This window comes from Schistocerca nitens, chromosome 4 (genome assembly GCF_023898315.1).
Source record: "Schistocerca nitens isolate TAMUIC-IGC-003100 chromosome 4, iqSchNite1.1, whole genome shotgun sequence".
Classification (NCBI taxonomy): Eukaryota; Metazoa; Arthropoda; class Insecta; order Orthoptera; family Acrididae; genus Schistocerca; species Schistocerca nitens.
The window spans coordinates 295,517,593-295,543,447 of record NC_064617.1 but is presented as its reverse complement, the minus strand read 5'-3'; the positions used below and the strand labels follow the sequence as shown (position 1 = coordinate 295,543,447).

General features: G+C 39.1%; 1 long non-coding RNA gene across 1 annotated transcript in view; it reads right to left on the bottom strand.

Moving 5' to 3' along the window:
- Window positions 1-25,071, bottom strand: part of LOC126252844 (uncharacterized) — a 33,536-nt gene extending 8,465 nt beyond the window's left edge. Inside the window, exons 1-2 of the long non-coding RNA XR_007545859.1 lie at window positions 24,910-25,071; window positions 24,047-24,130 (exon numbers count right to left, since the gene is read on the bottom strand). This is a non-coding gene — a long non-coding RNA (uncharacterized LOC126252844). The remainder of the gene's footprint in view (window positions 1-24,046; window positions 24,131-24,909) is intronic.
- Window positions 25,072-25,855: the final 784 nt, after the last annotated feature.

The window sequence follows — 25,855 nt, the reverse complement described above, 5'->3', positions numbered from 1 at the left end:
ATGTGCACCTCATGTCTGAGGATATTCCGTATCAACAGCTGGATGGATTGTGTTCTGAATTCTCGTCCGTGTTCTCTGCTGGTCTGGGTCGTGCCAAGGATTTTGAAGCCCACATTACTCTTAAACCTACAGCTCGCCCTAAGTTTTTCCGGGCACGCCCTATTCCGATGGCGTTGCGTGCACCTGTCAAGGCTGAGATAGACAGGTTAACAGCTTCAGGGATTCTCCTTCCTGTTACCTCCAGCGAATGGGCATCGCCAATCGTGGTGGTTTCTAAACCAAACGGGAGTCTGCGATTGTGTGGTGATTTTAAAGCCACTGTCAATGCTCAGAGCCTCATTGACACTTATCCTCTTCCCCGTCCTGAGGAGTTATTTACCAAGCTCGCTGGGGGCCAGTTCTTTTCCAAACTTTACTTATCGAAGGCATACCATCAGTTGCCATTGGATGCGTCTTCCAAGGAATTTCTCGTCATCAACACTCCTTGTAGGTTGTATCAGTACCAGCGGTTACCATTTGGCGTCGCTAGTGCGCCGGCCATTTTTCAGCGGTTTTTGGAACAGCTCACGGCTTCCGTTCCCGGCTGCATCAACTACCTGGATGACATTGTTGTCACGGGGGCCTCCACTGAGGAGCACCTTCGCAATTTGCGTTCACTGTTTTGGGTTCTGCATTTGGCTGGGTTGAAGTGCAATCTGGACAAGTCACAGTTCTTCCAACCCTCCATTGTTTATCTTGGTTTCCACTTGTCCCGTGAGGGTATACGTCCTCTACGACAGCACGTTGCGGCCATTACCGCTCTACCCCGGCCGTCTAAGGTCAAAGAACTTCAGGCGTTTCTAGGCAAGATTGCTTATTATCACAAATTCATTCCATCCGCGGCGGTGGTGGCTCATCCTCTGCATCAGCTGTTATGCAAAAACGTTCCTTTCTGTTGGTCCGACGAGTGTAAACAGGCTTTTGTCCGCCTGAAGGCTCATTTGCAGTCGGCGCCTTGTCTTGCCACATTCCGTCTGGGTCAGCACTTGGTTCTGGCGACTGACGTGTCACAGTATGGCCTAGGGGCTGTTCTCGCCAATCGGTATGAGGATGGGTCGGAACGACCCATCGCCTACACTTCCAAGACCCTCAACGATGCCCAACGGTGTTACTCTCAAATCGAAAAGGAGGCGCTCGCTATCATTTATGCTCTAAAAAAGTTCAGCGTTTTTTTTGTATGGTTCTAAGTTTCACCTCATCACCGACCACAAGCTGCTGGTCTCTCTGTTCAGCCCCTCGGCGTCGCTTCCAGATAAGGCAGCTCACCGCCTGCAACGTTGGGCCTTATACTGGTCTCGTTTTCACTATGAGATTCACTATCGCCCCACAGCCCAGCACGCCAACGCTGACGCTGACGCGTTGTCGCGTTTGCCGATGGGCCCTGACCCGGTTTTCGATCGAGATGAACTACTCTGTTTCCACATTGATGAGGAAGAACGTCGTGTGGTCGAGGGTTTTCCACTTACAGGTTCGCAGGTCGCATCGGCTACTGCGCGGGACCCGGTCCTGCGTCAGGTGATCGGTTTTGTTCAACGGGGTTGGCTGGACAGGACCAAGGGCCGGGCATCGGATCCCCTTCGCAACTACCATACCTTGCGCCTTCGTCTGTCTGTTCGTGAAGGTGTTGTTCTTCTGGCCACGGATGGCGCATCTCCACGGGTCGTGGTGCCAGTCTCTTTTCGCAAAGATGTTCTCAAACTATCGCATGAAGGCCATTGGGGGATTTCTCGGACTAAGTCCCTGGCCCGCAGGCACGTTTATTGGCCCGGTATTGATTCGGACATCGCCCACACGGTCGCTGCGTGTGGTCAGTGTGCTCAACAACTGGCTGCACCCCGTACAATGCCCTCTCCGTGGCCTGATCCAGCACAGCCGTGGGAACGGGTGCACGCTGACTTTGCCGGCCCCTTCCTCGGCACTTATTGGCTACTGTTGATTGACTCCTTCTCGAAGTTTCTGTTTGTTGTTCGATGTCCATCACCCACCACTGTGGCAACGACACTGGCTTTGTCCAAAATCTTTGCGCTAGAAGGTCTTCCATCCACGATTGTCACGGACAATGGCCCTCAGTTCTCTTCGCAGGCCTTCCGTGATTTTTGTACTGGACAAGGGATTCATCATGTTACAGCACCGCCCTTCCATCCGCAATCAAATGGGGAGGTCGAGCGCCTTGTCCGCACTTTCAAATGCCAGATGAAAAAATTCCTTAGTGATTTTTCCACAGATGACGCTCTGTTGCAATTTCTGAGTTCTTATCGCTTCACGCCTCTGGGTGATCGCAGCCCTGCTGAACTCTTGCATGGCCGCCAACCGCGCACTCTACTGCACCTGCTTTACCCTGTCAGGCCTTGCTTGTGTCCCCTAGTGCGGGAAAATACTCGGTGGGCGCCGACGTGTGGGCACGAGGGTATGGATCTCGCCCTAAATGGATTCCAGGGGTGGTCCAGGCTCTTCGCGGCCGCTGGCTTTGTGAAATACGTATGGATGATGGCATGGTTGTTAGCCATTATGACCAGATGCGCCCACGAGTGGTGGCCACGCCGGTGCCACCGCCCCTTCTTTCGCCTCCACCAGCCCGAGAAGCCAGTCCTGTTGCTGCTGCCGATCTTCCATGCGTGTTGCTGCAGCCGACATCGCTACTGCTTCAGAGTATGCCGGAACCGGCCCCAGTCGCGACGCCGCCTTCTCCAGGACCCATCTCGCTGGAGCACACCCCCAGGTCCGCGACACCTATGGATGCTGCTCCGGAGTTTTCACCCATCATCTCATCCAGGAGGCACGTTCCACGCGCAAGCTTCTGTCCTGGACATTTTCGACCATACTCTCGTGTTCGTCCGCGGGATCTTCTTGGGGTCTCCCAAGAGGCCATGGATGTCTCCGTACTGTCCGTGTCTCCAAGGAAGTGAGTGTTTTTTTTCAAGGGGGGGAAAGTGTTGTGACAGTGCCATGAGATTTAAAAGTGCCGCTACGTCAGTACGCGAACACGGCGATAGAGGCGCTCCGCAGCTCGGCCGAGCGCGGGAGCACCACCTGGCTATGAACGGCGCCATCCGCATGTCACGGCATGGCAGTCGAATGACAGATACGGAGTTAATAGCATGTAACCCGCTATTGTTTCTACTTTTGTATATCCACGCAATTTATTGGTGATTAAAGGTTATAACAGTTGATGTTACCTTGTTCAGTGTAAGTATTTACCATCATTAGTCACCTATCACACCACATATAATGGCAACAAAGTGATGTAGATACCAGAAAATTATTTTACACATAAAAATAAAAATGATGTAACAATAAATACAAGTGGGCTGTCTCTAACATTAAAAATATGCTTAATTTCCATTGTTAAACTTAGGTTCATTTCATGCATTATGTCATATAACTGACACACATGTTCTAGCTTTTAAATAACAGCTCCTATACATCACCTTACTTTTTTTTTTCAGGGAAAACCATACAATCCTAAACTGTATGATGCCTGGTCACTTGGAGTGGTATTGTTTGTTATGCTGACAGCAAGTATGCCCTTTGATGATACAAATTCCAAAGCCATGCTATATGCACAGCTGTGTCGAGTCATCAATTTCCCAAAACACTGTGAACACTCTGTGTCAATGAATGCAAGGGAACTTGTAAGGTAAGTATGGAAACATAAATGTGCATAAGCCACACAGTTTGTATATAGTTAAGTATGGGTATCAGTATATGTTGACTTACTATTCAAGATCATGCCAAAACAATTCAAAAATGCAGGAACGCTATTCTTTGTTAACTATTGACTGGATCAGCAATGCACTGTAGTTCCTGCTTTACATGGGAGAAAGTAAAGTGGACTATACATTGCATTACATTACATTACTCGTATTTTACAGATCCTGTGGATAGGGGTCTGTAAGATGTGAAAAGAAGTCCAGGATTTACATTTTATTTAGGTGCAATACAACAATATGTCTTAACATTTTGAAGTCTTATTTTATTACTCCGATAATATTAATTACAGATTAACCCAGAAAATTAATTTTAGGAATTCCAGAGAACACATCCTACAGTGGACTAGAAACAGTTTGCTGTAATGAAGTTCTTTAATTCACTCTTAAACACCACAACATTACCCATAAGATATTTAACATGCTCTGCCAGGTTACTGAATACATGTGTGTGTATTAATGTCTCTTACTTATTTTTGTACAAATGTTTAGCACTTCCAGTCTTACTATTGTGTTCATATTTTGCATTATTTTTTGAGAAAAAGAGATCTCCTCTAAATTAGCAAGGTAATTAATGAATCTATGTATTGTGAAACAGTTGCAAATTACAATTTTAAGGAGTTCTAGAACTGATGTCAGCTATAGTTCTTATAACACACTTTTATATTTTGAAAATACCAGAATCAATATTTTATTGTCTCATAATATACTAGTTAAATCACTGATTTAGTGTACAGGAGGCTTGTCATTACAACTATAATAGATTACACATAGGGCACAATCTTTATCATGTAACTACAAAATCTCAATTTCATGTCCTGTTCAAATGGTGAAATCTTCATTAAAAATAGTCCTCAGCAGAGTAACAGAATTTCTGTACCAGGATGTTATATGATTTTCTTTTTACTGACTATATATTTCACTACATTGAAAATTTGTCTTGTAGCTTGTTATATACTTTCATTCCCATGTATTGTGGGGTCTCTGTAAAAAGATGAACTCTTTGTGTAGGAAGCATGAAACTTTCATTGTTCCTAGTTTCATACCTGCACTGGAAGTTATATAGAACAGACTGTTCATGATTTTTATTTGTGAAGAGAATTGTTTCTTGTAAGTATAATGAAGGAACACTTAATGTTAGTATATTTAGGTCTCTTATTAGTGGCTGACAAGGATCTCTTGGCATCGAATTGAACATGTCTCTGATAGTTTTTTTTCTGCAATGCTAATGTTCTTGCTGTGTTGCTACCATTTCCAGAAAGGACAATACTGTATCTTATGGCGAGCTCAAAGTAGCTATGGTACACTATTTTGTGTGTCTATATCTGTTATATTGGCTATGATCAATGTAGCAAATGGCAGCCTGTTTGATTTACTTCCCAGGTAGCCTATGTGCAATGGCCATGACAGATTTCTGTCCAGTTTCATTACCAAGAATTTAACATATTCCGGTCCATTTAGTTCCTGACTTCTGTGCATAGTTTGAATACAATTTCTTTTGTCTTAAATTGCTGTTCTTGAAATATTTAGTTTTAGGAAACAAACATCTATTTTTTTTAGAGTGTTTGTCATTTTCAGGAAATTCATCTGCATTTTATTTTCTGTCAGTACTGATGTGTCATCAGCAAATAGAACTGAATGATAATTTACATTTAAGAGTAAATTATTCATGTAAAAAGAAAAATTATAGGGCCTAGGACTGAGCCTTATAGTACTCCCTGTAAGATAGTTCTCCACTTTGAAGAGTACTTTCCTTTGCTCAGTGTTAGGACAACCCTTTGCTTTTCTCTGTCAGATATGATGCACACCACTGTAAGGCACTACACATAATTAATTTTTTTCCTTTTTTATAACAGTAAGGAGTGGCCTATATAGTATTTCATCAGAGAAAGTGCAGTTTACTTATTAAAGAATGGCATTAGTAATAAAAGCTGCTGACTGAAAATCGAAGGCAGGCTTTACTGAAAATTCAAGGAACAAATATAAATAAAATGGCTATATGTGACTAATATTGCCATCCTCTCCCCTGTTACTGAAAATGCAACAACACCTGAACTAGCAGGTGAACAGTCACAGAAGACACATATTTTCATGCAAGCCCTTAAACTTAAAAGTTATTCCTTCGTTATAAGTAAAAAAGAAACAGGAGAAAACTGAGCAAGAGAAGTTATTCTAAACATTATGACGAGAGATACAAAATCAGCCAGAGAGGAGATGGATGCAACTTTGAATGTAACAGTAGGAGCCAATTAGTAGGTTAAAGATAAGAGCTAAAAATTTCAATGAAACAAAGAGCAGAAATGGGGGGAAAAAAAATCTTGAATGTTACATACAAAGTTTCTGATGTTTCTGACAGGTTCCTTTTCTCTCTGCTGTCTTGCAGTTCAGTGTGGTCATCCCTTCCCTTCTTTAATGAATTATGTTTCATAGTTCCTTTTTACCACATCATGCCTGTCTCTTTAAGTAATTAGTTTCAAGCTTGGAAGGCTTGAAATGTGAGGGTGTGATCATTGTTGATGTGCCTCCTGACCCTTCCCCAGCTGCTCCATCTCAGCCATGCGTCGTAGCTGATATAAACATCAAATTAAATTTTGCTATTTGAGTATAAATAAAAGTAAGTAAAATCATCCAAAAGAGAAAAAGAAAGATACAAGAATGTAGAGAGACAAATGGCTTACAAGAGTTTTGAGAATTTGGGAGGTGGATAATATCTTAGATAATGGCCTAAGTTAAGGTGAAGTTGGTAGGAAAATCAAAGAAATATTTTGATATGTAGTCTCATATTCTGGGTAACAAAGCACAGAGGCTGGATGTGGATTTAAATGACTAAAACTGTGTATGAAGTGTTTATCTAGCTGCTGTTGTACTAAGGAACAGTTTCAACTAGGCCTATGTGATGTTTATTTTTTTTATACTGGCAAATTTTGTAATACTTGTCTCATCTCAGTGGGTTGAGGAAAAGCTGTTGCTGTGGCACAGATTTTTCCATTCATGGGTAATTAAGCATTGTAATGAAGCTGACACAGATGAAAACTGTATGAAAGGGACCGATTAAACTGCAATGCATTAAAATGCAAGACAACAATATGAGAGACTTGAATGTCATGCAACCCAGGAACACAGTGTTTGAATTAGGGTTTAGACAACTGATTTTTAATTCCCTGTATATATCCTAAATTCTGACAAATGAATGTTGAGTTTCTATTTAGAGATGCTCACAGGACATTTCTATGTAAACCATTATCCTTTGTGAAGAAGTGTCCTATATATAATTTGTTATTATTTGAAATTATTACCTTGCATGGCTGATGTTAATTATGTATATTGAACATGTTTCCTTTATATGCTATACAAAATAATAAATTCACATATTACTAGTCCACATTAAATAACATTCTGCTCAGTTCCTTTAATGGGGACATTTTTGTGACATAAATTAATTTTGAGAATTAAATTGAAATGGATGTTCATTTGGTAACAAGCTTTTGGGTTTCCACTTGTGTAGTAGTGTTGGAATACTGATGTTTTGACTGTTATACTCATTACCTCCAGTTCAAAAAGAACAATAGAAGATAACAAGCATGACACTTGCTGAAACACTGAGAAATTTTAGCACTGTCACCCAATTGAAAACACACGACCTTCTTATCACCAGAATGACCTATGAAATTTACATTACTTATACACTCCTGGAAATTGAAATAAGAACACCGTGAATTCATTGTCCCAGGAAGGGGAAACTTTATTGACACATTCCTGGGGTCAGATACATCACATGATCACACTGACAGAACCACAGGCACATAGACACAGGCAAAAGAGCATGCACAATGTCGGCACTAGTACAGTGTATATCCACCTTTCGCGGCAATGCAGGCTGCTATTCTCCCATGGAGACGATCGTAGAGATGCTGGATGTCGTCCTGTGGAACGGCTTGCCATGCCATTTCCACCTGGCGCCTCAGTTGGACCAGCGTTCGTGCCGGACGTGCAGACCGCGTGAGACGACGCTTCATCCAGTCCCAAACATGCTCAATGGGGGACAGATCCGGAGATCTTGCTGGCCAGGGTAGTTGACTTACACCTTCTAGAGCACGTTGGGTGGCACGGGATACATGCGGACGTGCATTGTCCTGTTGGAACAGCAAGTTCCCTTGCCGGTCTAGGAATGGTAGAACGATGGGTTCGATGACGGTTTGGATGTACCGTGCACTATTCAGTGTCCCCTCGACGATCACCAGTGGTGTACGGCCAGTGTAGGAGATCGCTCCCCACACCATGATGCCGGGTGTTGGCCCTGTGTGCCTCGGTCGTATGCAGTCCTGATTGTGGCGCTCACCTGCACGGCGCCAAACACGCATACGACCATCATTGGCACCAAGGCAGAAGCGACTCTCATCGCTGAAGACGACACGTCTCCATTCGTCCCTCCATTCACGCCTGTCGCGACACACTGGAGGCGGGCTGCACGATGTTGGGGCGTGAGCGGAAGACGGCCTAACGGTGTGCGGGACCGTAGCCCAGCTTCATGGAGACGGTTGCGAATGGTCCTCGCCGATACCCCAGGAGCAACAGTGTCCCTAATTTGCTGGGAAGTGGCGGTGCGGTCCCCTACGGCACTGCGTAGGATCCTACGGTCTTGGCGTGCATCCGTGCGTCGCTGCGGTCCGGTCCCAGGTCGACGGGCACGTGCACCTTCCGCCGACCACTGGCGACAACATCGATGTACTGTGGAGACCTCACGCCCCACGTGTTGAGCAATTCGGCGGTACGTCCACCCGGCCTCCCGCATGCCCACTACACGCCCTCGCTCAAAGTCCGTCAACTGCACATAAGGTTCACGTCCACGCTGTCGTGGCATGCTACCAGTGTTAAAGACTGCGATGGAGCTCCGTATGCCACGGCAAACTGGCTGACACTGACGGCGGCGGTGCACAAATGCTGCGCAGCTAGCGCCATTCGACGGCCAACACCGCGGTTCCTGGTGTGTCCGCTGTGCCGTGCGTGTGATCATTGCTTGTACAGCCCTCTCGCAGTGTCCGGAGCAAGTATGGTGGGTCTGACACACCGGTGTCAATGAGTTCTTTTTTCCATTTCCAGGAGTGTATATGTTTGCCCTTGATCACATATTCTGCACAATTCTCACTGACTCAGCTCACTGCCACCATCAGATCTGTTGCAATTAGGAAGGAAAAACACTAATATTACAAAAATAATTTCAATTGATTGAGTGATAAATATACAGAAAATCTAATAATACATATAAAGAGAACACTGCTAACAGCCATACATACAATTAAAAGTATTCTGATTGAAAATTCCATGTCAAACAATCTGTACACATAGGTATGTAACAAGTGCTGGTCATGGCCTGGGATGTCCTATACTTATACAAACATAGCTACAGTTAATAGTGGGCATTAGTGCTGAGGTAGATAATTGATCAGCCAAATAAATTCAGCAGTTTGAAATAGAACATGCATAGTCATTAATTAAAATGATTTCATATGTCAAAATTTGTGGCTAACAATAAAACAACAAATGAAATAAAATATGCAGAAATAAAATCCATACTTAAAGTCCAAATAAAAACTGTAAAAATTAATAAAACCACCCAGCATGCCAAAGTAAATAACACAATATTTTGTGGAAGTCAGAATAAAAGATATAAAAAGTAATATAGAATATATTAACAGAACTTCTTTCAGCATGACAAAGCAAGTGAAACACTGTCTTGTGTGAAAAATGATGAATTAAACAGTGATGGTATAATAATAAGTCTTGATGGTTGATAGAGCATTCAGAGGAGAATCCAGCTAGTGAGATCTTGTGGCATCTTGTAGGATGTTTTTGTTTCCCTTTGGTGGTGTTTGCAGGAGGAATCCCAGTCACTATGGTCTTGGTGGCCAGTGTACATGGCCACATGCTGAGTCGTTGCAGTGTGCGACACTTGTGAGACTAGTAAGTTCCTGAATACATTGAAACAGCCATTCAAGTTAAACACATTCTGTTTGTTAAGCAATAACCCTGGTTGCTGTATTGTATGTGCGTAAATATCCATTTCCTCTAATAGGTTCAATAATTGTCCTTTTGGTGTCCTGTGCAACACTTCAAAATTATTCTGCATATTTCTTGCCTCATGGTTTTCATCATCAAAATATGTACAGAATGCACTCCTATTTTGGCTGTATGTCTGTTCTTTGATGAGAGTTTTAAAATTCTTCCCCATCTGACCAATATAAAATCTTTAATAGTTGATCTTGTTGACCCTTGATTCAAAATATTTATTAATGCTGTTGCCAACTTTGTGACATAATCTAGAACTAATTGTACCTTTTGTCTGAAATCCAATTTTAACTTCAGTTTTTCTGAAAGCTTCCACAATTTTCTCTGAAAGTACACCATTATATAACATAGTGGTTCTCTGGACCTAATGACTTCTTGTCATGTATGTTTGTCTTTTATTTCTACACATCATACAGCATTTTATCTTTTATTGTATGATACACATTTTGCCATATGAAATCATTATAATAAATGACTATGCATATTCTGCTTTAAGCTATTGAATTATGATGCTGACCACTTATGTAGCTCAGCACCAGCGGTGTCTACCAGCTGTAGTTTTGTTTGTATAAGTGTAGGACACCCCCAGCCCGTCATCAGTACTTATGTGCCTATGTGTACATACTGTTTGACAATGTTATTTGTATCATAATACTTTTAATGATATGTAGGGCTGGTGTGCATGTTTTGTAGAAGTGTTATCTTTCTTACGTTTTCCTGAAATTTACTTTTGTCACATTAGAATTTTTCTACTTGTAACAGATATGATAATGGCAGTAAGCTGAAACCAGTCTTTGGGAACTGTATAGCACATGTTAGCAAGACAGACGTTTATAAATAAAGTGCCAACATGGTCATCAATCTGTTACAGACTTTGTGTCTTCAATTAATAAAAGTGTACATTCACATGTGTTTAGCTCTTTAAGTGTTTCTAGAATGCTGTTGGTGAAGTTAAAAAATAAAATGCTGGGCATCCAAAAAAGCTATCTTTGTCTCATAAAAAACATTTTGTGCAGTTAGTGAGTAATGATAAAAATATTTGCCTCAAGAGGAAACTTTTGTACTGGGAATTTCTCTGAGGTTCCCATCTTGGGATAAATATTTCAAATGTGAAAATTCTGATATTCAGCACTTCCAGTAAATGGATACTTTAAGAGAAACTAAATAAAACATTATTGTAATAAAAATTAGGAGATAAATCTGTCAGATTCTAATCTCAAAAAAACTTGGTGGAAGTGATCTATTTCAAACTTAGTGAAAAGATGAGTAATGAATTGCATATAACAGTACCAATGTGTCATGAGGAAACATTTCCTGAAGTACTTCTGTTGACAAAAATAGGGAGCAACTAAAGTTATTAATGATTAATTTGGTGTCAGAGAGGAGGACTTAATCATATCTTATGCTGGAGAAGAAACAGAAAGGGTGGCAAGTATGGAGATATGGAAGCTTTTATTTTTGGGGGGGATAATGTGCACAGAATGTGGAATTGCTTCATCATTATTTTTAGCGTGACTACTATATCTAAATAGTTTTCTCACTATAATTTAATTGGATAGATAACAAAATCTACTCACCAACTGACAGCAGGAGAAAACACACACACACACACACACACACACACACACACACACACACACACACACACACAAGTTTATCTTATGCAAGCTTTCAGAGCCAGTGGCTCTTTCTTCCAGCAGAAGACTTAGAGGGAAAGGAAGAGTGGTGAAGGAAAAGGACTGGAGATGTTTAGGGAAAGGGGCACAGTTCAGAAAAATCACCAGAATCGCAGGTCAGCGGACACTTACTGGATGGGATAAGAAGGAAAAACTCATCAAGTATTGCACCTAATTTCAAGTGGTTGTTTAAATACAGTAAATGAATGACTTTTTAGCAAGCATAATAACCAGTGTAAATGCATTAAGTGTTTCCTTTTCTCTTGATGTCTACTAGAGGGACAAATTTGCGGTATGTCACTTTATTTATTAGATGGCAATTGTATATTTGAAAATAATTAAATATTTCGTACACAATTTTCATTAATCTCAGCATCTCACTAACAAAACTCATTTTTTGAAAATTAAGCTAACACTGTTTTTATGGAATAAGTCCCATTTTTAGCAAAATAATCAAATTTAGAAACCTATAATTACCATTATTCATTGAACATTGAACAAATTTATTTAGTATCAAAGAGCACTGCAACAGCTTAGGAGCTGTATTTAAGGATCCTAATAAATTCTTAAGCCATTAATATGTGGTAAAAGATGTTTGACATCGTAATAAATTAGGCTCCAAAACACAGGAAAATGTTCACTCATACTTGTTGTGTCATGAGAAATGAGGGAAACTAATAAGAGTTGAAGGGGATGTTAAAGAATCTAAACAACTTTCAGCCAATAATAAACCTAAAATTATACGCTGAACTGCTGAGGAAACTGGTGAAGGCATGCGTATTCAAATACAGGGATATGTAAACAGGCAGAATAAGGCACTGCGGTCGGCAATGCCTGTATAAGACAACAAATGTCTGGCACAGTTGTTAGATCAGTTACTGCTGCTACAATGGCAGGTTATCAAGATTTAAGTGAATTTGAATGTGGCGTTACAGTCGGCACACGAGTGATGGGACACAGCATCTCCGAGGTAGTGATGAAGTGGGGATCTTCCCGTATGACCATTTCATGAGTGAGTGTTTCCTGAATATCAGGAATCCAGTAAAACACCAAATCTCCAACATTGGTGCAGCTAGAAAAAGTTACCTCAAGAACGGGACCAGTGACAGCTGAAGAGAAGTGTTAAACGTGACAGATGTACAACCCTTCTGCAAATTGCTGCAGATTTCGGTGCTGGGCCATCAACAAGTGTCAACCTGTGAGCCATTCAATGAAACATCATTGATATGGGCTTTCGGAGCCGAAGGCTCACTCATGTACCCTTGCTGACTGCACGACACAAAACTTTGTCTCGCCTGTGCCCATCAACACAGACATTGGACTGTTGATGTCTGGAAACATGTCACCTGGTCGGACAAGTCTTGTTTCAGATTGTATCGTGTGGATGAACTTATATGGGTATGGAGAAAACTTCTGTAAAATATCTGGGAGTATGCATATGGAACAATTTGAAGTGGAATGATCATATAAAATTAATTGTTGGTAAGGCGGGTGCCAGGTTGAGATTCATTGTGAGAGTCCTTAGAAAATGTAGTCCATCTACAAAGGAGGTGGCTTACAAAGCACTCGTTCGACCTATACTTGAGTAATGTACATCGGTGTGGGATTCATACCAGGTCGGGTTGACAGAGGAAATAGAGAAGATCCAAAGATGAGTGGCGCGTTTTGTCACAGGGTTATTTGGGAAGTGTGATAGCGTTACGGAGATGTTTAGCAATCTCAAGTGGCAGACTCTGCAAGAGAGGCACTCTGCATCGTGGTATAGCTTGCTGTCCAGATTTTGAGAGGGTGCATTTCTGGATGATGTGTCGAATATATTGTTTGCCCCTACTTATACCTCCCAAGGAGATCACGAATGTAAAATTAGAGAGATTTGAGTGCACATGGAGGCTTTCTGGCAGTTGTTCTTCCCGCAAACCATACGTAACTGGAACGGGAGTGGGAGGTAGTGACAGTGGCATGTAAAGTGCTCTCCGCCATGCAGCATTGGGTGGCTTGCGGCGTATAGATGTAGATGTAGATATAATGGTGTTGGTCATGTGCAGTTGGAGTGATACGGGACCCCCTGATACGTCTTGATATGACTGTACCAGTTGGCACATACATAAGCATCCTGTCTGATCACCTGCACCAATTCATGTCCATTGTGCATTCAGCCGGACTTGGGCGATTCCAGCAGGACAATGTGATGATACACAGGACCAGAATTGCTTCAGAGTGGCTCTTTTGAATTTAAACACTTACGCTGGCCACCAAACTCCTCTGACATGAACATCATTGAGGATATCTGGGCTGCCTTGCAACATGTTGTTGAGAAGAGATCTCCACCCCCTCATACTTTTACGGATTTATGGACAGCTCTGGAGGATTCATGGTGTCAGTTCCCTCCAGCACTACTTCAGACATTAGTTGAGTCTATGCCACATCATGTTGTTGCACTTCTGTGTGATTGCGGGGACCCTACACAATATTAGGCAGATGTACCAGCTTATTTGGCTCTTCAGTGTAAATACAACTGGAAGTACATATATCATTCACTGGAATGTAATTGAATTAAATGCTGAATACTGAAATGACAAATGCTCTAAAATTTCAATTTTTTGTCTGAGTTTAAAAATATTGAAGTAATTTATTTAAAAAGCACTGGCTTAGTGAAGGTGTAATAAAAATCTTAAATTAGATTGAAAACTTTAAGTTAGCTACCAGCTTTTGTAAGAGGTTCATATCCACTTATTTATTGACATTTAGATTACTGTGAAAGAAGTGACTTTAACTGTTTAAATGAAGAGTGATTTTTTAGGGTTGCTGTTGTGGCGTTCACCTGCTTTATTTCTTCGTTTGTTGTCCTCTGTGACAATGTACTAAGTTGTGATACTGGCTGAAAAAACAGACGATGGTAGTTTAACACCGACTACTTTAAATGATTAACCGACAGGTGCACATTTGCGTTTCACAGTTCTTTACTTTCATTGTTCACAACCTCCCAATAATACACAGTTATATGCCCAGTGCACTATTGTTTAACTTTCGATAAACCTCATTAATAGTTTGCAGGCATGCTGCTACAATAGTTTACTGTTGAATATCTAAGAGCAGTAAAAACCTAACCACACATTTCAGTCTTTCAGATAAATTGAACAGACACTGTCATTGCTTTAACACACAGCCTATTGGTATAACACTTATTTCATGGTTAAGTTGATTCATTGTTGTTGTTCTAACCAACACAGGTTTTCTTGTCTGAAACTCAGCTGTGGACTGACTGTCTCCAGATATATATCAGCACAATAATAGGCACTGAAACTACATATTGTTTGATGTTTAATTTGCAGAAATTACAATTAAAACTTAACTCATTAAATTAACTGAATACACCAAAAAATTCCGCCTTTTTAATAGTTTCTTCTACTAAAAGAGTTAGGCCGAATTATTTGTTTAAATGATGAAATTAACATATCATTACATGAACAATACTTTTGACAAAACTGTTAATTACTTTGAAATTGATTAAGGACTGGCTTTGTTAACGTGTTTTTGAATAGAACCAAATAGATCCTTTAAGAATACTACTAGTTGTTGCTCCAAATGTTCATAATTAGTATAGAATTGATATTTGTTTATAAGTCAACAATAGAATTTAAGTTATGAATCAATTACCGATTTCACCCTATAACAAAAGATACTAACTAGGTATAGTCAAAATAAATTAGGAAATTGCTGACATACACAAAACTAAGCATAAAATTAGATTTGGTGCTATATTCTTTAAAACTTATGGCCAACCTTTCTCTTTTATGAAAATGCAGCTTGTACTCATGTATGTTAACAGTAATTAATCATCATCATCATCATTTAAGACTGATTATGCCTTTCAGCATTCAGTCTGGAGCATAGGCCCCTTTATAAAATTCCTCCATGATCCCCTATTCAGTGCTAACATTAGTGCCTCTTCTTCTTCTGATGTTAAACCTATTACTTCAAAATCATTCTTAACCGAATCCGGGTACCTTCTCCTTGGTCCACCCCGACTCCTCCTACCCTCTACTGCTGAACCCATGAGTCTCTTGGGTAACCTTGCTTCTCCCATGTGTGTAACATGACCCCACCATCTAAGCCTGTTCGCCCTGACTGCTTCATCTATATAGTTCATGCCCAGTTTTTCTTTGATTTCCTCATTGTGGACACCCTCCTGCCATTGTTCCCATCTACTAATACCTGCAATCATCCTAGCTACTTTCATATCCGTAACCTCAACCTTATTGGTAAGGTAACCTGAATCCACCCAGCTTTCGCTCCCATACAACAAAGTTGGTCGAAAGATTGAACGGTGCACAGATAACTTAGTCTTGGTACTGACTTCCTTCTTGCAGAAGAGAGTAGATCGTAGCTGAGCGCTCACTGCATTAGCTTTGCTACACCTTGCTTCCAGTTCTTTCACTATGTTGCCATCCTGTGAGTCCACCTGTTCTAACTTTGTTCCTCCTATTTGGCACTCAATCCTTTTATATCTCTTTCCCACTGACATTACTTTCATTTTGGAGGTGCTAATCTTCACACCATAGTCCTTACATTTCTGATCTAGCTCTGAAATATTACTTTGCAAACTTTCAATCGAATCTGCCATCACAACTAAGTCATCCGCATATGCGAGACTGCTTATTTTGTGTTCACATATCTTAATCTCACCCAGCCAGTCTATTGTTTTCAACATATGATCCATAAATAATATGAACAACAGTGGAGACAGGTTGCAGCCTTGTCTTACCCCTGAAACTACCCTGAACCATGAACTCAATTTACCATCAACTCTAACTGCTGCCTGACTGTCTATGTAAACACCTTTAATTGCTTGCAAAAGTTTGCCTCCTATTCCATAATCTCGTGGAACAGACAATAACTTCCACCTAGGAACCCGGTCATATGCCTTTTCTAGATCTATAAACCATAGATACAATTCCTAACACTTCTCCATTATTTACTGTAAGCTAAGATCTGGTCCTGACAACCTCTAAGAAGCCTAAATCCACACTGACTTTCATCCAATTTGTCCTCAACTAATACTTGCACTTTCCTTTCAACAATACCTGAGAAGATTTTACCCACAACGCTGAGTAAAGAGATACCTCTGTAGTTGTTACAATCTTTTCTGTTTCCATGTTTAAAGATTGGTGTGATTACTGCTTTTGTCCAGTCTGATGGAACCTGTCCCGACTCCCACACCATTTCAATTATCCTGTGTAGCCATTTAAGACCTGACATTCCACTGTGTTTGATGAGTTCTGACTTAATTTCATCCACCACAGCCGCTTTATTGCACTGCAATCTATTGACCATTTTCTCCACTTTCTCAAATGTGATCCTATTTCCATCATCATTCCTATCCCCTTGTACATCGAAATCTGAAACATTACTGATCATATTTTCACCTACGTTGAGCAACTCCACCAAGCTGTTTGCTTCCTCCTACGTTTACACACTACTGTTCCAAGACATAATTAGCCAAAAATGAAGAATGTATTTTAAGGAGGCATATGGCAAAACAAGAGGGGAAGTAAAAATTATCCCAGCTTGCTTCGTCACACTGTTTCAAATTAAGAAACCTAAATGTTGCTGTAATGCCAATTTATAGAATCCCAGGAAAAGTTACAGCTAAACATTTCCTGTGTAAATTTCAATTTTTGCCAGAAAACCTCAGAAAAAAAAAATTAATTGCTGCCAATTTCAACATCAATGTGTGGAGTGAAAATGATGAAGCATCAAAATTTATTGATGTAATAAAAAAATACAGTTTCAAATTAAATTTTTTGTTGTCTACTGGAGAAAATGCTCAGTTAGCTGCGTGTATAGACAATATTTAAACTAATTACGTTTTTGAAGATGCACATAAATTTTGTTCAGATTTAAGAGTTTCTGATCATTCAGCAGTATTTATTGAGCTGAGATAAAGTAAGGAAGTTCTGTTTTAAAAAAATCTGTATAAAACAGAACTTTAATCAGGAAAACACGAGTTCATTTCATGCAAGCTGGGTGAGACAGAATCGCACTTTGACCAAAATATTTCAAGCAGTGCAAATTTTGCAGAATTCTTAAGTAGTTTTTTAAATGTTTTCAGTGAAATGTTTCTGCCTTAAACTTGTATTAATAAAGCAACAGTAAGAATATATCTAAAAACAAAGATGATGTGACTTACCATACGAAAGCGCTGGCAGGTCGTCTATCGACCTGCCAGTGCTTTCGTATGGTAAGTCACATCATCTTTGTTTTTAGATATATTTTTCCTGTGTGGAATGTTTCCCTCTATTATATTCATATCATTAATTTAAAGCGACAGTAAAGTTGAAATGGATCACTTGAGGTATACAAATCTCTAGTGCTAAGAAAAGACAACTAAATAATGAACTAAGATGTAATAAAAATACTGACTTTGTTGAATATGTTAGACGATACAAAATTACATTTAAGAAAGTTGTCAAGGCAGCAAAGCAAATGGCAAATAATAGTTTAATTTTAAGACATGAGAATAAATAAAAGCCAGTGTGGTCAGCCTTGGAATCTGAATTAGATGTTAAAGCCTCCAGTCATAAAATTTATAAAATCAAGCTTGAGCTGTAAATCCAGCTCAAATTTCAGAACATCTCAGTGAATTCTTTATTATTGTAGTGCCTCACAAAATTTAAAACAGTGTCAGCAATACAAGTAAAAATAATATTAACATTGAAAAACAAAAGCTCTGCAGGTTGGGATGGGATTGCCACAAAAGTTACCAAATTTGAGCATAAAATAATAGGACATGCACTTTTTGAAATAATAAACCCATCATTTGAACATGGATGCTTCCCAGAGGTGATAAAGTATACAGAAGCAAAACTGCTGTTAAAAAGGGTGAAGAAAGGATTGGGAAATTATATCCCATATCTTTTCTTCCACTCCGCTCAAATGTATTTGAAAAAGTATCTGCAATTCAGATTCAGATTTTTATTGGAAAATATGAGATTGTTTTGAAAAATCAATTTGGCATGGAAAAAGCACTATAGATGCAAGTAACAAGTTTGTTGACAAGATAAGCACATCATTAGACAATAAAAATAAGATTGCAGGGATCTTTCGTGACCTCACAAAAGCCTTTGACTCAGTACGTCATGCACTTCTTATACATAAACTTGACATGTATGGAATTAGGGGTGCTTTTCCACACTGGCTTACTTCATACCTGTCCAATAGGAAACAAATAACTGTTGTCTCTACAAATGCAGCAAATTGCTCTTCCAAATGGAAGATAATAACACAAGGTGCCCTCAAGGCTCTATCCTAGGGCCTATTTTGTCTCTATTCTGCATTAATTATCTATCAATCAATAGAAATGCACAGTCAGTTTTATTTGATGATGACACATCTGTACTAATTGAAGATGCATCATCAATACAATAGGTCATTTAGAAACATGGTTTCATCTCAATGGATTAACCCTGAACATCCCAAAAACCCAAGTGGTACATTTCAGAATAAAACAGTCTTTACCCCAGAAAATTAAAATAAACCACAAAAACCAAACTCTAGAGGAGGTGGATAGTGCGAAATTTTTAGGATTAAACCAAATGTGTGGAAAACCTAGTAAACAAACTATGCAGCTTTGCATTTGCAATGCAAATGTGGCAAATGCCACTGGCATGGACACAAGGAAAACTGCATACCACAGCTACTTCCAGTCATTTATAAGGCACGGTAGTGTTTTTTTGGGGAAATCTGAGTAACTTAATGCCCATATTGAAATTACAGAAAAGAATTATTAGAAACACATGTGCTCTGTATCCACAGAGATCATATTGCCCATTGTTTAAAAACCTGAAATTATTAACAGCAGCTTCCTTGTGTATCTATGATATTATCATTTTTTTTGCATGCCGATTTGGAATTATGCAAGGAGAACACTTTGAGTGCACTTATAATACAAGAAATAAAGAAAACTTTGTGGTCCCTGCTCACTCTTTGATCTTATATGCTCAGACTTTCCAGTACATGGGAATGAAGATTTATAAAAAATTATAAACCCAAGAACATTTTGAGTATGAACCTAGATCACTGAAAATAAAGCTCCTTGATACTCTGCTTCAATGGTGCTACTACTCAGTTGAAGGTTTCATGAACGATAAGCTGAATATTTGAGCAGGAGGTAGTTTATAAATTGTCTTGTTATGTGAATAAGTAAAGGTATCTTTTCACAAAAAAGTTGCTTTTATGTTTAAACACAACTCCATCTTACTAACTATAGTTTTATATCAGTGAAACTGTATTAACTATATTTTGACATGTCTCCTGCACTCTAGTCAAATGATTAGAATATGTATGTTATGAGACAAATCACAATTTCTCATTAAATATTTTTTGTATTTGGAATGTAATCATACTTGGTGACTAATTATGGTCAATCCTCCCAAATCAGCAAGTATATTCAATTGATGGTGCACGTCTGGTAACTTCGATTTAGAGATCTCCAATAGATTCAGTGCTTCAAAATCTATTAACCAAAATATGCAGATGTCCCAACAAGTTATAGAGTAATCTGACAAGACAGGTGCAAGGCAAAGAATTAGAAAATACGTCTTAATGCCAGGGAGTCACCATGGGATGGGAGAGTTGAATCAGGTAAACACGTGTGGATTACTTTGTATAACAGAATTTTTAGGCCAAGTACTGGGCACTATTAAGTCTCTCTGGGGCCAGTTGTTTACAGAAAAGATTATATGCTGATGCTTCATTATAGACTGAAAGAGTCTTAACCCATCAGGAAGTTTGAAAACAGGTCACACTCAACTGCAGAGTGAGGCATTGATTCTGGAAACAATCTGTAGACTGTAGCGAAGCCTTTTCTCTGCAAAATCCTTCCTTCCAAAATTACTCATGAAAGGCAAGGCTCTGGATTCGAGTTATGGCCTGGAGTGCAGCTTTAACTTGTCAGGAAGCTTCAAAATAGCACATGCTTGGCTACAGAGTGAAAGGTATGCTTTGGAATATAACATCATAGTAATTGGTGTTATAGACAAAAGCATTGGCTACAGCTTCAATTATGTAAGTCCGAATGATGATAGGTACATTGCAGGGAATGGTTCTTGCAGTAGTGTGCAGGTAATCTCACTCTTCAAGCATTACAAAAACCCATATCAAAAATACAGAACTTACGTTCTCTGGAGGAAAGCATGCTGACACATGGATGTAGTCACTGCTTTGTTCCTCATTTGGTTGCATCACAAATTGCATGACATGCTTCTGTCAAGAGTCTACTTATATGGGTAATTGCCAATATGTAAGAACACTCATTCTTTTAGGATTTACCATAAAAACACAAGTTATTGTATATATAAAAAAGATTAACTTTTGAACAGGAATTTCAGCAGATGATTGTCAGAACATCACACTAAAATAATGGAAACAAACTAGAAAAAAGTAGATGAATGAAAGCTAATATGTCATTGAAAAACATTACAGGAAAAAAGAAGTGGCTATATACAAAACCTGCAGTTGGGACTTTAGCCTCAGAGATTAGTGATTGAAGTATTGAACAGTGTTTGATTTCTGTGCCTCAGCAGAGGACCTGGAAACACATATACACACACCTGGTAGTAGTGTTGACGGTGTACAAACAATAAACAGTTAATACCATCAATTTCATCAAGCATTTAAAAGAAATATTAATATTGTACTGTAAAATTAATAGAGGAGCTGCTATTGTTGAGACTTTAATGTTAATTTCCTGTCAGATAATAGTGATCAAGGACTTCTAGTGTTACAATGCCAAGCTTTGGCTTCTCTTCCAAACTGAAGTTCGTAATCAGTATAATGATTTCATTGGACATGTGTTTTATTTAATGAAGATTAAGTATTGTGTCTTTTTTACCTTTTTGTTGCTTGACCATGATATTGTGTATGGCTATGACAAACTTCCTGTTCACATAGCATAGTTACTGCTGCAAGAAAAGTCAGCGCTGCTACTCTAATTTATCTGGAATAACATATGAAGACCTTTTGTAATTATAATCCATACATCAACTGGATACATTAAACTCCTATCAAAACATAATGTCCAACTTCTAACCTCTGCATAGACATCTATTCAAAGGATGAATATGAGTAATCTCAAGCACATTTCATTTGCCTCACCAATATCACAACTTTGTTAAAAATGCATATATTCTCTGAGGATGCTGTGCAGCTCCAAAGTAGGCTAGTGATACAATGATCTATATTTGCATCCACACAAGTACTTCATCTCATGAAGTTACTGCCGACCCATGCTGAAGATCTGCATCATTCCTCGCCATGATTCTCCACATGCAAATGAAAATGACAAATCTACATAATGTGTGTGCTCTCTCCTGCAACAACTTGTATTATGGTTTTGATTCATGAGCCTCATTCATCGGCAAGAATACATAGGGGGTACACGTCTCTCCTCTGGAGCGTTATGTAACACCACATAATGGATAAATGATATTGGTAACCTGAAAATGTCTGTCTGTCCTGTTCTTGGAACAAGTTGTTTGTTTGCAGATTTTCACCATTTTTTGATGTAATAATGTACTGCTTCCTCACAGGCTGCCAAGAACTGAAAGTACCCCTTCGTACTGAAATGTCTGGTAAATTATGGATGTAAATGTGAGATACTGTGCTCAGTAGCTCTACAAACTCAGGGTTTTGAGTGATTTTTCAAAGCCACTGTTAACTGTTCTACTTTCCACAACAATTCATTTCCTGTTAATTTGTTTGCTTCTCTTGAGATAGCAGTCCAACAGAAATGTGTTATCTTGTATTTGTGCCATCACTGTTCCAATGGTTTCCTTTCCAGCACTGGTAGTTGTGTGTTTTTCCTCTGTTAGAATGATTTAAATATTGTTCATAAATTTCATTTTTTATCCTCTTATTTAGAGTCCTTGTAACTAAATCTGTTAGTTATTTGTATCTTCTGTGAATGACATTTGTGACAGCTTATAGTAATTTTGAATGCATCAGTATGTTTATGAATAAGTTGCATTTTTGGTGAAAGTACCTTATTATTACCAGCTGGCAGTTTACATAACTAGATTTCTACTTGAATCATTATCTACAGTAAAATTTAGTGGATACAGGGTGAGGCAAACAAAGGTGGCCCAGAGAACATAGTTCCAGGGTACAAAGAAACAAAGCAGAGGAAAGGAAATATAATACTAACCTGACTATATCAAATCTTGAAAGTGATCACCATTCATCTCTTGGCATTTTTGGGCCCTGGTCAGCAAGTTAATGAATGTGGATCAAAGCTGGACTGTTGGAATTGTTGCAGTCTCATCTGTAACATTCTGCTGCAGTTCTTGAAGACTATGAGGGTTGTTGCAATACACCTTTGACTTGAGGGCTTCCCACACAAAGTAATTGTACAGTGACAGATCAGGTGACCTGGGTAGCTAGCTTGAGCCATGACCAGACTTACCTCTGCTAACAACTCTGTCAGGCATGAAGACTGTGCTCCAACATTTGGCTGGCTGTATGGGCAGTTGCTCCATCCTGTTGGAAGTAACTGTAAGTCTTTTCCTCCTTTGTTAATGCATAAATTCACGTCCAATCATATCCATCTCTTACAGGCCATTTATATTTGCCCCTCCCTGTATAACCCAAGCGCAAACATATGAACTATTTAGAAATCTTTCTGTGGAGAAGGAGCTGTCAAGCAGAAATGGTTTCCATTTATTTTTAAAACTGTTTTTGTTGTCTGCCAGCACCTATAATTCAAATGGGGCATGGCCAAACATAATTATGATGGGTTGCTTTGCTCCTTTTGGTGCAAGGGAAAGAGGCATTCCATGGTATTCAATATTGAGACTACTACGCTTCTTGTCATAAATATAAAACAGAAGCAATGCTCTTTGCTGATGATATAGGCATGGTAATCAAGCTGAATATGTATGCAACAATAACAAGTACAATAACAGAAATATTCAGAACAATTACTGATTGTGAGTAGTTCTCAATATATGATCTATCACTTATCTTAGATAAAACATAGTTCAGATATGTACTCATCATTAACAATGGAGCACAAGGGAAACAGAATATGTTGAAACTTCCTGGGTCTGCATATTGATCTCAACTTGAAATGGAAATCACAGTTAAAATCTTCCCATATGCATCAGTTCAGAAATGTTATATATACACCCAGTTGCTGATTTTGATGATGAAAACATCTTGAAACTGGCTTATTTTGCAATTTGTATAATTCCTTTTGTTAACGTCTTATGAGATAACTTTATAGGATAATTCCACAACTAGACAAGAAATATTCATGGCATAGAAAAATGTTGTACAGATAGTATCTGATGTGCATAATTAAGCGTTATGTAGGCAACTGTTTAATACACATGTGTATACTGAAAATACACCACAAAAACTTACTGTTTTATTAGCAGTTTGTGTAGGACCACACACATCAGCTGGCTGAAGCCCATTTTGTGAATAAGATCGTTAATTACTGCTATTCTGTCTTGGCCATATTTATTAATATTTAAGGTATTTCTGTACATTGTTACTTACAGGTGATCTGCACTTCTTATGTATACACAGTCTGTATTTGCATTTACAGGCGACTTCTGGAACCAGATGTTACCCGACGAGCTACTGTTAAACACATCAAACAAAATGCATGGCTGAAAAATGAATTGTAATGAAAATGTATATGAAAACCTAGTGTCCTACCAGTGGAGTGTGTGTGTGTGTCACTGTCCTGTGCAATATTTTTGTTTTCAGTGAGTCGTCCACAAGTCTTTATTTCTTCTTTTTTGTGACAAACAATGTGGCAATTAGAGTTATTTTTTTAAAAGTGCTTTTGTGTTACTAAATAATAAATATGCTAAAATATGCAATAAAATCAATGAATATATATTTTTGCAAAGAGAAATAGCTTACGATAGTATTTCTACCAATGATTTCATTCTTTGTGTGCATCATTTGCAAATGCATAAGATATTTGTCTTGGGGGTGGGGAAGGGGGGGAAGTAATAGTGGTACATGATGTCTGAATGACAGTGCACCATAAGGAGTCTTAAGAAGTATGAATGTAGATAGTTTAGATGTAAAATAATTTTTATTGGCTGGACAAGCAAAACACCCATAATTACCAACTACAGAATTTTTGCCAGAAAACAATCTACGTATGGTTGTAAATATCACATTAATGAAAGTCAGTGTCCCTTTTGTAATGATGAAAGAAGAAGCATGAGAGAAGAAAATACATGGCAAAGTTATAGATACAGCAGAGACATGATACCCCATAAGATGTGATTAATATTCGTTTGTTTGAAATTGCTGAAAATGCATGTCCGTATAGCATTAATCTAATATATATATATATATATATATATATATATATATATATAAACAAAGATGATGTGACTTACCGAACGAAAGCGCTGGCAGGTCGATAGACACACAAACACAAAATTCAAGCTTTCGCAACAAACTGTTGCCTCATCAGGAAAGAGGGGAAGGAGAGGGAAAGACGAAAGGATGTGGGTTTTAAGGGAGAGGGTAAGGAGTCATTCCAATCCCGGGAGCGGAAAGACTTACCTTAGGGGGAAAAAAGGACGGGTATACACTCGCGCGCGCACACACACACATATCCATCTGCACATACACAGACACAAGCAGACATTTGTAAAGGCAAAGAGTTTGGGCAGAGATGTCAGTCGAGGCAGAAGTAAAGAGGCAAAGATGTTGAAAGACAGGTGAGGTATGAGCGGCAACAACTTTAAATTAGCGGAGGTTGAGGCATGGCGGATAATGAGAAGAGAGAATATACTGAAGGGCAAGTTCCCATCTCCGGAGTTCTGACAGGTTGGTGTTAGTGGGAAGTATCCAGATAACCCGGATGGTGTAACACTGTGCCAAGATGTGCTGGCTGTGCACCAAGGCATGTTTAGCCACAGGGTGATCCTCATTACCAACAAACACTGTCTGCCTGTGTCCATTCATGTGAATGGACAGTTTGTTGCTGATCATTCCCACATAGAAAGCTTTTCACGTCTCTCTGAAAAAAAAAACTATATCTGTTGCCGACTGCCCTTTCGTTAATTGTTGCTTTTATAAAAATTGTTTTTGCTCCTTCTGGTTTATTTAATTATTTTTAATTATTATTGGCGTAACAACGCATATATGGAAAGAGTGACGTGAAATTCTTTTAACAATGCTGTGCTTTTAATTGCTTTATCATCGTTACCTTTTTTAACAAAATAAAATGATGGAAGTATTATTGTTCTGAATCTGGCCTACAATTTAAAGAACGATTTTTTAGTAACTGCAACTCATGCTAAGTATCAATATATCTTTCCTACTTCGTAATTATTC